This window comes from Podarcis raffonei, chromosome 6 (assembly GCF_027172205.1).
Source record: "Podarcis raffonei isolate rPodRaf1 chromosome 6, rPodRaf1.pri, whole genome shotgun sequence".
NCBI classification, from domain to species: Eukaryota; Metazoa; Chordata; class Lepidosauria; order Squamata; family Lacertidae; genus Podarcis; species Podarcis raffonei.
This window is the reverse complement of record NC_070607.1, coordinates 74421220-74435757: the sequence shown is the minus strand read 5'-3', so window position 1 is coordinate 74435757 and position 14538 is coordinate 74421220. Positions and strand designations below refer to the sequence as shown.

The window sequence follows — 14538 nt, the reverse complement described above, 5'->3', positions numbered from 1 at the left end:
TATTTGTATGAAAGAAGTTGGAAAAGCCAGTGGTTTGTTAATATGCATTATCTCAGTTGTGTGCAACTTATTCACATTAAATTATCTTCATGGACATGGCATATGTCAAACAATAGATAGCTGCAGCAGATGCTATCTTATTCTAAAATGTGTATTTTATGATGCGGGGAATTTGAAAAACCTTGACAGATGTGCTTAGAATGAATGATGGTTCAGACACATCTTGTAGCTGGACGTTTTGATTAGCCTCATTATTTCTGACATTTTACCATTTTTGTCCATGCATTGAAATTGATGTGAAACTCTTGGGTAGGGTAGAATAAGTCCTAATAAATGCATATAATCTCTGGTTTTTCTTTTGAGATCGAATCTTAACGTGGCATCCTCAACATTAGTTGTTTCAATTCCACTGAAGCCATTTCAATTCAGCCAGTGTGCACACTTGCAGTCCTGTTCTTTTTCAAAACACAGGCTAGGAGCCCCAGGAATCATCAGAGAACCTCTGGGATCAGTAAGGTGCTCTGGAGAAGACCAATCGCTATCTCAAGGCACAGGTAGATTGCAGTGAAAGTATCAAAGTGCATTTGTAAATTAATCTAAAAGAAAAAAAACCAATAAAACAATTCACTTTAAGTACAGTGATATCAAAATGCCACTGCAACCCAGTCAGATGGGTGGGGTACAATTGTTGTTGTTAAAATTATAGCACCTGAACAGATGGTCCTATATTGCTGTTGAGAGAAAAAGGCCAGTAACTTGGGCAGGGTTTTTATGAAAACCATGAGCCACCAATGAGAAAGCTTTAGATATGGTCGTTGCCTGACACACCTTGATTGGTGGAGGCACCTGCCCAGACCATGGTCTTCCCCTTCTTTAATAAGTTTATTGCACAGTAACAGAGATTGATCTGCTGAACTTATTCCCCCTGCATTTTAGATAGATGCGATTTAATTTGGCGCAACAGCTCAGCAGTAGATCACCTGCTTTGCAAGCTGAAGGTCATATGTTCAATTTCTGCATCTGCAGGTAGGGATGGGGATGCCTCCTGTCTGAAACAAATTCACAGAGCACAAGGCTATCAGTGGCTACTAACCATGATGGCTGGGTTTGACCTCCACTGTCAGAGGCAGTATACTTCTGAATTCCAGTTGCTGGGGGAAAGTGCTGCTTGTGGGCTTTCTGTAGGCATCTGGGTGGCCATTGTGGGAAGAGGATGGTGGGCTGGATGGACCTTTGGTCTGATCCAGCAGGACTCATATGTTCTAAACCTGGAGAACTACTTATGGTCAGTATGGACAATGCTGAACAAGATAGTCCAACTAGATTGTCACTATGAGATAGCTTCCATTATTTCTATGTCCCTAACCATTAGGAAGTGTTTTTAAACAGCAAACATTGGTTTCTCATTGCCAGTTTTTGCAGGAGCAAAGTGTGAAACATCCTCTATCAATGAACAGTGAACTTTGGATGGTGCTTCTGGGTGGCAGCCAATGTTCAAGCAAGTTATCAGACTTATATGCATATCCCTGTATAAATAGCAAAGCTTTGACAGTGACGTGCAATTAGACAAAGAGGGAAATTGTCCAACAATAACAAGACTATCCTCCGACTCCCATTCACCCTGCTCCCTTGTGGTGGTTATAGATTTAGATTGTGAAATAAAACTTTAATTCTTATAAAGCTCTGAAACAGACACAGGAGGGGCAAATATTTATTCTGCTACTGACCTTCTCCGGCAAATAGTGCATTAGGCTGTTATGGGGCTTGCGGTTTCACACTTCAGGGAAATGAGAGATCATTTTAAAAAGAAGGTGAGAAAGGGTTGAAGGGGGGAAAACAGATTGCTCCAGAGGACTATAATGAATTCTGCAAAGGACTGCACTCTGAAAATCCATTATCACAGTGAATATGGCTAAATAAAATCCTTGGGTTTTTAGAGTAACATCTGTCCAAACAAAGGCAACCTTTCCCTTACTGTGATGTCAACATTCCTGTCAAGTCTACTGAGTTGGGGAAATGATGAATGCCTGCTTTGAGCTGTATATGCACAGCTACATGCCTAGTCAGGACTGTTCATGCAGCAGCAAATTCCTGGCCAGCTTTGACAGCGCTTTCCATCTTAGGGTAGTACGAGGGCTCTGGATTCATGTCTTCCTCTTCCTCAAGAACACCCAAAGCCAACCATCAGCTGCAGAAGTACATGGATGCAGATCTTCATGCCCATAATTGCATGACAACATATAGGTTTTGTGGGCTGAAGTTCAATTCCTGGTGTTGCCAGTTGTGGAACCTGTGGCCCTACAAGATGTTGTTGGACAAAAGTCTCATCATCCCTGACCATGCTGGGTGGGAATTTGAATTCGCCAGCATGTGGAGGGCCACAGATTCCCTACCCCTGAATTAAATAATAATTTCTCTGCTTGAGAACTTGGAGAGTTGCTACCAGAGTAGACAAAGCTTTTATTTCTTTATTACATTTATGTATACCCCACCAAGGAGCTCAAGACAGCACTCATCATTCCCTGAATTTTATCATCACACAACCCTGTGAAGTAGATTAGGCTCAGAGGTAGTAATAGTCTCAATATCCTCCAGTCAGCTTCATGGCTGGGTAGAGATTTGAACCCTTGTCCATGCCTGGCACTCGAACCACAACACCATGTTGATTCCAGTGGCTTGGCTTAATATAAGACCGCTTTATATGTTCAGTGTTCTACAGCCTCATCAAATAACCATTCCCTCTGTTTACTCTACCGGCACATTCACTTCTCCCAATAATATCAGAGTGTCAACAGAACATGTGGTTTCTGTGTTTAATGCTGAGGCCCCTTGACAGAGTTTCTTTTACGTCAAAATCTTCATTCTTTAACCAAGCAGCCCTTTGACCCTTTTATCATCACTCTATTAGCAGCTGCTGGTGCAATGGGATCTGGAAGCATCTCTAAGAGAGTGTGCATCCGAGAGGTGATTGTTGCATGACAGGAGGTGGCAAGAAAGGTAAGTGGAAAGGAAACAACAATCTAAGTACTGAGATGCTTGTGGACACGATGGCTGGAATGTGCCCAGACTTTGTTCACAGGGCTTGAGTATCACCTTTACATCTGAATATTTGTCCTTTTAATAGCATATGATCGGGGTATATACATGGAGAGGTGTGGCGATCACACAGGGTCCCCGGACATTTAACGGTCTATTGATCCCTGTGCCACCACTGTGCTCGCTTCTCCACTGCCACCAACCCGTTACTCTTGGGTAAAACAGAGTCCAGACAGTTGTTAAAATTGAACCAAATAAACAAGTTTATTTTATAAGCATTAACAAGTTTATGGTTTCTCAGATAATATTCCTGTCAGTTTCTTAACTTCAGTTTCTTTACTGGCCTATACCTTCCTAATACCTTCTGACTGATTATATCAACTGTTTGACTGACTCCTCTTAACAGATTCTCTCACTCTCTCACATCAGACTAGCCCAACCCACAGACTTATCCTCTCTGTCTCTTCTCTAACTCCAGACTGACTTCTCAACCACCCTAGCGCTAACTCTAACTCCTCCCCTTGGGTTCCCATTGGTTAGTCATTTTACAATTAGTTAACCCTTTCCTTATGAACCCAGTATGATGTCACACACCTAGAAGGGCAAACGCCACAAGAGGTTAATGTGCATAATAACTGGCCATTGTGCACATTCACCACACTTCTCTAGGGCTGGTTATAGGGAACACATGACTCCATTGTTTGAACAGTTCCACCGGCTATCAGTCTATTTCCTGGCACAAAGTTGCTGGTTCAAAGTGCTGGTTATCACCTCTAAATCCCTACACAGCTCGGGTCCAAGCTAACTGAAAGGCCATATTCCTGCATAGGAACCTACCTGGGTTTTCAGATCTTCGGGGGAATCACAGGCGTGCTTGGGAGGGATGCAGTAGAGGGTCTTCTCAATGGCTGCTCCCAGACTTAGGAACTCTCTCTCTAGAGAAGCTAGACTGGCTCCCTCCTTGCTGTCCTTCCATCAGCAGGTGAACACTTTCTTGTTCCAACAGGCTTTGGGGGAAATTAACTGCCTTTAATTAAAGGGCTGGTGCCGTGCTATTTTTATTGTCATTATTGGTACATTTTTAACAGATTTCATATATGTATATAGTTTTAATTTTATTGATGCTTGATTGTATTTTAGTGACTGGTTTTTCTATGTTTTTAGCTGTTCTTGTTTTTATCTGTAAGGCACTTTGTGTCCCTTCAGGGGAAAAGGTGTTGTATTAATAAATTTATTACTATTATTATTACTCATGGAGAATGTGCACATAATCTGTCCTTGAAGAGGAAATTTTGTACATTTCCCAGTCATTATGCAGAATCTCAACCAGGCCTTGGGGAACATGCATATCTCGACTGCATTTTTTACAACCATCAGCAAATATGTCCCTGCTTTCAATCTAATCTTCAAGCCCAGCAGAAACACAAGACACATAGTATGGGGTGGGGGTAGCATTCTGGCAGTGTCCACTGCTGACATCTGACCTGGGAGCTCCTTTCAACATATTTTTGCTTCAGGCAGCTGGATCTGGGAGCCACAATTACCTCCATTGCTCACTCCAGTGGCAAATTAAAATGATGCACCCTATTGGGGCCTAGGAGCTTCCTTTACAATGTCCAACAGTGCTCTGTTGTCCTGCTACATGGGATAAACATTGAAATTAAAATGGTGGCTCCATTGGAGCATTGCTTTTACTTACCACTGCTGCTAAAAACTACCAGGGAGCCCCATGGTCATAGGCGGGGACTCCATAGATGGCATTTTACTGAGAGCTGTTAGATCTGGTGGCAGTCCTGCTTACATTAGCCACAAACACACCAAGTGCTCTTCAGCAAGAAGATATGGAGGGGAAATAATTGTCAGACTCAGCCCTACTGATAACCTGTTTTCAGTATAGCTTATGGATCATCATCATCATCATCATCATCATGGCCGACCTTACAGAGCTGCTGTTAGGATTTCTGACCTAATGTTTGTCAAGCATTTTGAGTACCCAAATTCACTAGAAAAATGCTGGCACTTAAAAATCTAGGGGGTCTAGTAAAGGTAAAGGGACCCCTGACCGTTAGGTCCAGTTGTGGCCGACTCTGGGGTTGCGGTGCTCATCTCGCTTTATTGGCCGAGGGAGCCGGCATACAGCTTCCAGGTCATGTGGCCAGCATGACTAAGCTGCTTCTGGCAAACCAGAGCAGCGCACAGAAACACCGTTTACCTTCCCACCGGAGCAGTACCTATTTATCTACTTGCACTTTGACGTGCTTTCGAACTGCTAGGTTGGCAGGAGCAGGGACCGAGCAATGGTAGCTCACCCCATTGCGGGGATTTGAACCACCGACCTTCTGATTGGCAAGCCCTAGGCTCTGTGGTTTAACCCATAGTGCCACCACCAAAGATCTACCCCAGCCTGTGTTCCTGTCGTTAAATGTGTGGGCTTGCTGCTCTGCCCACATGTGCATGATCTGTGTTTAAAAACACCAAGAAGAAGCATGTTATTTTAATCACCCAACATTCCAAAAGACATTGCACAGGGGAATGAACACAAATGTGAACCAGCCAATTCCTGTACACACAGCATGCACCGACTCGTTTTGCAGGCTACATGTGCAACTTTTGTACCAGGTGAAATGGTTGAAGGCAATGGCCAGAAAGACAAGGGTAGGGGGGTGGGCAATCTCTTCCAGTCAATACATAGTAAGCCAAAAGGACTGGGAGTAATTTAGATGCTTCCAGACTCTTCTTTTTTCTTAGGTTTCATCCTTGTCCAGTACTGCCTATGAGTGGGAGGCCATAGAGAAGCAAGAGCTTCAGGGTTTGTGTGAGAACCCAGCCCTATATAGTCAACCATTACAACACTTTCATTATCATGGACATAATACAGAACTATGTCTTGGTGGCATAATCAACCAAAGTAAAATCTGTCCAGAAATTGTAAAATCTGTATAGAAACAGAAGTAATAAGCAGCCCAACTGCCATATATCAGATGAATATGCAGTTCAAAACTATATACCAGTAGTATAACATTTGCATTATGAAATGTGTTTTCATGTCATTACTTTAGCCTTTGGCTGATTGAACAATCTATGGCCTTTTAAACTGGGGGTGCTTTTATTACTATGTTATATATTTTTGTGGTTTTATATTGTAAACTGCCCTGTGGTCCTTGGACAAAGGCATGGTATAGAAATTTAATAAATAATAATACTTTTTCAGAAACTACTAGATTGGAAGGCAGACGCTCTCCAAGATATCACTGTGGCCTTTCAAAAAAAATAATGAAAGGCATAACTCCCCCCCCCCCGGGGATAATTATCCAATATGCCAAATGCTTTTTAATTTTTTTTTCAAGGGAACTAAAATTCCATAGGGAGGTAACTTGAATCTGGTTGCCTTCTACATGCTAGTAACATGTGAAAAGGACTGAATGTAGCTATTTCTCCATTCTAAAAACAGGTAGACATGGTTACATCAAGGGAAGCCAACATGGTTGCCTCCAGATTGTTTGTTCATAAAAATATGTATAGACCACCCTCTCATAAAATATCATGGCAGTGTACAACCATATAAAAACATATCTTTTAAAAGCAGTACAGATTTCTGGACTGCAAGTACCATCAACCCTAGCCAGCATAACCAATAATGAGGGAAGATGGGAGTTGTAGTCCAACAAGGAATACAATGCCTGTTCTCTTTGTCCATGGAGTTTTCTTGGCAGGGATACTGGAGTGGCTTGCCGGTTCCTGCTCCAGGTGGATCATGTTTGGTCAAAACTCTCCACTGTGACCTGTCCATCTTGGGTGCCCTGCTCGGCATAGCTCATAGCTTCTCTGAGTTATTCAAGCCCCTTTGCCATGGCAAGGCAGCAGTGATCCATGAAGGGGCAGTGATCCATGAAGGGATTTCATTCTTGTCCAGTACTGCATAGACAGCATCTTAAACCTAGACAGCATCTTATAAAGCAGAGACATCACCTTGCCAGCAAAGGTCCGTATAGTTAAAGCTATGGTTTTCCCAGTAGTGATGTATGGAAGTGAGAACTGGACCATAAAGAAGGCTGATCGCCGAAGAATTGATGCTTTTGAATTATGGAGCTGGAGGAGACTCTTGAGAGTCCCATGGACTGCAAGAAGATCAAACCTATCCATTCTTAAGGAAATCAGCCCTGAGTGCTCATTGGAAGGACAGATCGTGAAGCTGAGGCTCCTATACTTTGGCCACCTCATGAGAAGAGAAGGCTCCCTGGAAAAGACCCTGATGTTGGGAAAGATTGAGGGCACAAGGAGAAGGGGACGACAGAGGACAAGATGGTTAGACAGTGTTCTCAAAGCTACCAGAATGAGTTTGGCCAAACTGCGGGAGGCAGTGGAAGACAGGAGTGCCTGGCGTGCTCTGGTCCATGGGGTCACGAAGAGTCGGACACGACTAAACGACTAAACAACAGCAACAACAAAGGAGTACAATGTTGGCTAGCCCTATGTCACATTTTTATTTTTATTTTATTTTTTGGAATAGTGAACTGTTCACAGCTTAGAGCCAGAACTTGTGCATGCATATGCATTCTGGCACCCATGCACACTCCCAGCTAGTTGTCTTAACAAGAATCAGAGGGTGAAGGTGTGCAGCAAGGAAAAGGCTACCACTTTTTGTGCCTGCATGAGAGTCTGAAGGTATCCACATGAGTTGCTCTATGAACATCTATTCTACTGGCCTCTCTGAGACTGCCTGGTGTCAGTCAACATCACAGTTGCTGCACTGGACAGAGATGATCGTCTCTATAATGATGCCATTCATGGCTAATTGTCCAGGATTGAAAATGAACTGTAGCTGCTGCGGCTTCAACCTCTGCCGCATAGCAACGAGGGCAGAAAGTCAATTAATTACCTTCTTTCTGGAATCCAGGGGCCCTTTCATCCTCCGCTCAGTCGAGTGTGTAATGGAAAAAGGGAGAGAAACAGACTGCACTTGGCCAATTGGGAATTGAATGACAAAGTGAAAGATGAGCATTGGGGAGAAAGAGGTGGGAGGAGCTGGGTGGGGAACCTGGTTCTATGTCATGGGGGGAGGAATTGCTCCTGATAACATGATTCAAACTATTCTAGTGCCTGTTTGTAGCCATTCTCACTGTTTTCTATTGTTTGCTTTGAAATCCCAGATGATCCATCCTTGCAGGTTTTTATGATGGTACCATAGTGGAGATATTATCATGGTAGTCTTTACCCTGACCTTGAAGACCTTATGGTTTGAAGCTGCTTGAACTTCCTGCTTACATCACCAGCTTGTTAGACTTCTTCTGTGACTCTCAGTGAGCCCAATCTTCTGAAGAGTTGCTGTCACTTATCATCCAACACTTCTCTTTCGTCTTTAGGCCAATTTCTCCCCTTGCCCATATCGTTCCTTTTGCCATTTTATGAGACTTCTATGATGCAAAATCAAGCACATAAATCATCTCATTGACTTTTGAATGGTCCCTGAGAGGCAAACAGAGGGAAATAATGTATGTGTTTGGGATGCAATGTCCACTGCCTTGCAGGATATCTTCGGGAGAAGAAATGGCTAAAGAGTAAATCCTGAGTAGAGTCCCTAAGATGGTTGGATGGTGCCATGTAAGCCTCCTTCCTGCAACTCCTGCAGTCAAGCTGGTGCCAAACATGTTGCTCTGCTTTCCTTTGGACCACATCAGCCAGGCCAAGAGAGGGGCTGTGTTGTCTGGGCATCTCAGGGCCTGCATGCATCCAGCCAGTCCATGGCATTTATCTGTGAAGCCCTGTAGAACAATAGGTAGATAAATCCTGTGGAGAGATGTTCATGAAATGTAGAAATGTGCAGAAAAACAAAGTATTGAGAGTATGCTTCTTACATGTGACCTGGAGAAACCTTGCAAAACTATCCACCCTTCATGCATCCATTTCTACATTTCATGAATATTTGCCTATGGCTTACATCTCACCCTCATGAGTCAAACCTGACATAGATGGTACCATCATTTCTTCTTCCATCTTTGAGTGCAGGAACACATGCAACTCAAGGGACAGAAGATGTTACAGAGAACTCACTCTGCAGATATAAAATGCCAGGTACAAATAATAGTTTTACAAAATCATTTCAAGGGGCTCCTGTTATATAGTGACAAGTGGCTTGGATGTAGATGAAAATCCCTGAAGCTCTAGGACAGGCTTCCTCAACCTCGGCCCTCCAGATGTTTTTGACCTACAACTCCCATGATCCCTAGCTAGCAGGATCAGTGGTCAGGGATGCTGGGAATTGTAGTCTCAAAACATCCGGAGGGCCGAGGTTGAGGAAGCCTGCTCTAGGAGAAGCATCTCCCACATGAACAACTGACTTGCATGTAGAACCAATGATCCTGTGCAAACTAGCTTTTACACAGCAGAACAAATGGGGGAAACATTACCTGCCTACTAAATCTGTCCATACGTCTTATAGCTTCTAATGGCGGCAGACAGTGTGTGCGTGATTAGGAACTCTATTATTTCCCCCCAGGTAGAGGAATCATGAATAAAGTCAGCAACCGGTCTCAGAAAAACTTACCAGCTGCAAGCAGACTCCTGCTGCCTTAAGAAGATGATCAAAAGTGACTAAGAGCAAACACCCACGTCTATCTCCAGCCTCACAGCAAGTCTTGCCATTTTCTTAACCAAGCCACAGATATGAATACATCTAAATCTTCAAAGCACTTTCCATTGACTGATTAATCCTAACTACATCCCTCAGTGATGGAAACTAGTATTACTGTCTCCATTTAGCTGATGGCTTAGATGGCTTTGCTTAAGACGGGATGGAGATAGAGATTTAGGGGGAAGAGGGGGGATTGAACTTGGCATTTTACAGAGTTCTTACTTTTCCTTAAAGACAACTTTCAGATGGTCCCAAATTGTAAGGGTGTTTAGCTCTCATTCCCAAAAATGCTCTTTAAATCGGGCTTCCCCAACCTCGGCCCTCCAGATGTTTTTGGCCTACAACTCCCATGATCCCTAGCTAGCAGGACCAGTGGTCAGGGATGATGGGAACTGTAGTCTTAAAACATCTGGAGGGCTGAGTTTGAGGGAGCCTGCTTTAAATATTTGCTTTTGTATGGAAACCCCCATATCCATAGCACCAAACTGGAAATTCCAAGACGTATCATAAAATGTAAAGTTCAAAAATACCAAAGCAAAACGCACACATTAAGATCCACACTTTAATCATAAGCAACACATTAAAATGCCCATTGCAGACTCATCACAGCACCAGGTCAAATAAAACCACAAACAAAGCGGCCATCATTGACAGTTAACACGTGTGGTTTAATGCCTGTGCAAATCACAGAATGGAGAGGCCTCAACATGGCACTTTAGGGAGGGCGCTCCATACTTCGGACACTGCAATTGAAAACTCCAACCTCTGTGTCCACCCATCATATTTCCACTGGCAGCAGAACACTGAGTAGGGTCTCTGAAGTTTATCTTAACATACAGAAAGAACATAACACAGGGCTGCAAAATCTTGGGGTTCCAGGCCAGTTCTGGCCTGCCAAGAGGTGTAATTTGGCCCCCAATGGCCCCCAATCCTGGGTAATGTCAGCAGATGGGTGGAGGACAGAGCCTAGCCCAGTCCTGCTCCCTGCAGGGGATGTGTTGATGAAACACACACAGGTCAACTTTGACAGGTGGGTAGGACTAGCTACCTATCAATCACTTGACATCATCAATGATGTCAGATGGGTGACTGCCTCACCTGTCTAAGGTGGCCCATGGAGTGGGGAGAGATAAAGATCTGGCCTGATGGGTCAAAAAGGTTCTTCACCCCTGCCATAATGGAAAAGCTTGTTTATCAGATATCCAAGTTTGAGATAGCTTTAGGGATTAACCCCGGAACTTTTAACTGAGCTTGGGAGCAAACAGATACTATGTTTGTTTGTGTGGTCAACTTGTATATCACTTTATATTTCAAGAACTCTCTAAGTGGTTTACAAAACTCAGCCAAAAAAATCAGTGTATATTATATAAAAATATAAATTCCACATTCAGAACTACTACTACTAATGTGCACTATTTTAAGAAGCACAGTTAAAAATGAACATTGTACATAAAATAACATGAATGAAAACAAAAGTGAATCATATACAAAAGAAAAAATGTCCAGACACAACCACTTAATTACGATAGATAGATTAAAAACCTCACATTTTACGAGAGAGAGAGAGAGAGAGAGAGAGAGAGAGAGAGAGAGAGAGAGAGAGAGATTATTTAATACATAACATCATAAATTCAAAATATGGGCAACACTGCTGAGAAAATGAGAGGCTTTTTTTGCCTTATGGTGAACGAGATGCTGAAAACAGTTGACATAAAAAGATGGAAGCCATGTTTCCATTTCTCTCAATGCTGTAAGCTTTTTGTGGAAATTGCTGTACAATAACACTGTGGGACAGGCCCTGTGGGATGGTAATGAGTGGTTTGGCAAGTAGCGAGCATTTATTTACCTCTTGACCTAGGAGTTGCAACTACACACAAACTCCATCACTTTTGTAAATTGTTTCTGCCCTGCACAGAAATGATTTGCCTGAGGGAACAGCTCAGTAGGACATTATTCTTGTTGAGGTCTCCCTCATACATTGCACATATAAGCACATTGCAGCTGCTCCACTGAATTCAGTCCCACTGAATTCTGAATAACCATGCCTATAATTGGACTGAAATCAAACCTCGGAGTTTTATGACAAGACAGGACAACTGTAAAGAATATCAGTATGCATATAATGTTCTTTACCCTTGTTCTGAGGAAGGAACAGGGAGAAGGTTGCCCAAGAAATACCGGTATAGTGTTTTATATTGTGGATTCGCGAACTGTTATGCTCATTTTGCCTTCAGTAAATAATGACTGGATTAAACTGATTGTGTCTGGTCTATTATTATTATTTTTTGGAACCCTGCATCATGTTTACTCCGATAACTAACATTGAGGTTTGCTCTGGATCGTTATGGAGCAAAACGATGACATTTTATATGTCTGTCTATCTGCTGAGGTATATTTAATTGGTTGTTTCATTTATCACTTGTTTTCCAAATAAAAAATTGCAGTATTTCCATTTATGGAAAAGAATAATTGAAAATGTCTTTCAACATTTGAGGAACACCTGTCCTGCGGCTGGGAAGGAGGCAGATCTGACCACCCAAAAAACATTCTGCAGCTGTCTCTGTGGCAGCAGTGGGCAACACATTCCTTGGAGGCTGGATCTGCTGCCCCTCTGGCTTCTGCCACCTGAGGTTGCCGCCTCACCTTGCCTCGTGGGTGAGCTGGTCCTGTGCTGAGGTGAACCTATAACAAGTGTTGATTCATTCTAGTTTTTAAAATTGCTGTGAAACTTTTAATATGCTGTACAGCAGGAGCAGAGAACCGTTTTGGTCCAGTAGGCCAGATCATTACCTGTCCTCATCCCTAGGGCCAGCTGTAACAAGTGGGCAGAACAACCCACCTGCCAATCATCTGGTGCCAATATGACATCAGATGACTGACAGGTGACTTGTTCCGCCCACCTTGCACAGTGCTTTCCAATCAAGCGAGCCATTAAGAAACACAGTGCAAGAGGCTGTTGTAGACAAGGTTGTTGTAAGGATTATAACATGATAATGTATGTGAAGCACTTTAAACATTTTAAAATATTCTATAAATGCTTAGTGTTACTATAAGAAGGTATAAGAAACAGGGATAGATTGGTTAAAGAGAAGGAAGTCTGTCCCATCTTTGCATATGAATTCTAGGACAAGGTGCAATCAGAACAAATGAGGCATCAAAACAGCTTCAATATATACCCCTAAATCCTTTAATCTCACTCTGCTGGGATTCATTTAAATCACAAAGAAATCTTTTATCTTCCAAAATGCCCACTTTGAGTTTAGCAGGTGCAGAATGCAACTGTAAAGAAATAAGGTTTCCATGTGTGACATTAAAGTGATCCTGCTTTTATGTCTAATCCCATGAGATGTTGCATCTATGTTTTAAACCGCCAATGTGTCTGTGTAATCATGACACACTCAGTGCTCGTCATGTCACTGACCCAGCTCTATATGGGTAACTCTACTCCACTGCAAGCATCTGTTCATATCAGAAATGGTGGTGCTGTGATAATGGGGACTTCCAGGCAGCTGTCTGTCATGGAATGAGTGCTCCTCATGAACGCCATTCTTGACACACACCCCCAAGCATCCACACAACATAATTGGTATCAAAATGCCAGCCCATGTTCCTTCTCTATATTATCCAAAGTTGCCCTTGGAAAAGTTTTCAGCACCCTTAACAAACTACAGCTCCCAGAATTCTTTGGGGAAAGCCAAATAATCTGTTTAAAGTGGCATCATAGCACGGTAGAGTGTGAATGTGGCCTGAAACTATCTTATAGGCTCATTATGACGATTGTGATGAGATCACGCATGTGAAGCATTTTGAATACCCTGAATTATTCTTGTTATTATTGCCGTTTTTGTGCTGACACACAGTAACATTGTGCGGTGCCATGTGACTGCAGCTTTGAATGGCCTCTAGTGTTTGCTAGTTTGGATTGTTTGGCTTAAAAAGCAGACAACCCCCCCCACACACACATGCAAATGAATTGAGAAAATAAACAGATGTCCTGGCATAGTAAAACAGCATGACCTAGAACCCCACAGAGGCCTTCTCTCCACAGAACCATATGTGAAATATCCTTCAACATACATACACGATGCCAGATAAATGTTTCTGCCATGTTGTGACCACCATACCACATATGCACACACCCCCCGCTCCACAAAAGTGCGTTTTATTTCTTTTATAGTCTCTTGAAATCCCCAGGTCCCTTCAGAGTTATTAACAAGGTCACAAGGCTGCTCCCAACCCAGCAGTTTACCTAATTGCCTTTTTATAGTGTTTCATGCAAGTCTTCATTATTCTGTCAGAATTCTGCTCCAAGGCTCAGTGAAAGGAGAAGGCGGGAGAGATTAGACGGAATGGATTCCCCACTAAGTACACACACATGCAGGATAAAGAAAAGGGATGGATGGGAGAAAGAGAGAAGCCTTAATCTGGGAATGTTCCCTTTCTTAACTACCAACAGGAGATGTCCTTTAGCTAACCAACCAGAGTAATCACTATCTATATATTTTTATTTAAAAAAAGAGAGCTATATGTACTGAACACAAAGCTGTGGGTTGTCAATTTCTTTTTCTTCTTCTTTTTAGTTCAAAAGAGGTTGACTTAATGATATCTTTAATCCCTGGCCATTGGTCCTCCTAGGTGGGGCTGATGGGAGATGGAGCTCAAAATGGAGAGACAGAGTGGTGTAGATATTAGAGTGTGGCACTAGGACCTGGAAGAACAGGGTTCAAATCCCAACTCAGCTCTGATGCTTACGGGGTGACCTTGGGCCACTCACAGTCTCTCAACCTAAGCTGCCTCGCAGGATTGTTGTGATGAAGGCAGCAGGGATAAACAATGGACACTGCTCTCAAGTCCTTGGGGAAAGAATAGGA

General features: G+C 42.8%; 1 long non-coding RNA gene across 1 annotated transcript; it reads left to right on the top strand.

Annotated features, from left to right (window-relative positions):
• The first annotated feature begins 2914 nt into the window (after positions 1-2914).
• Positions 2915-11921, top strand: LOC128416359 (uncharacterized). Its single transcript, XR_008331195.1, has 3 exons — positions 2915-2997; positions 5785-5944; positions 9533-11921. It is a non-coding gene; the product is annotated as an uncharacterized LOC128416359 (long non-coding RNA).
• The last annotated feature ends 2617 nt before the right edge of the window (positions 11922-14538 follow it).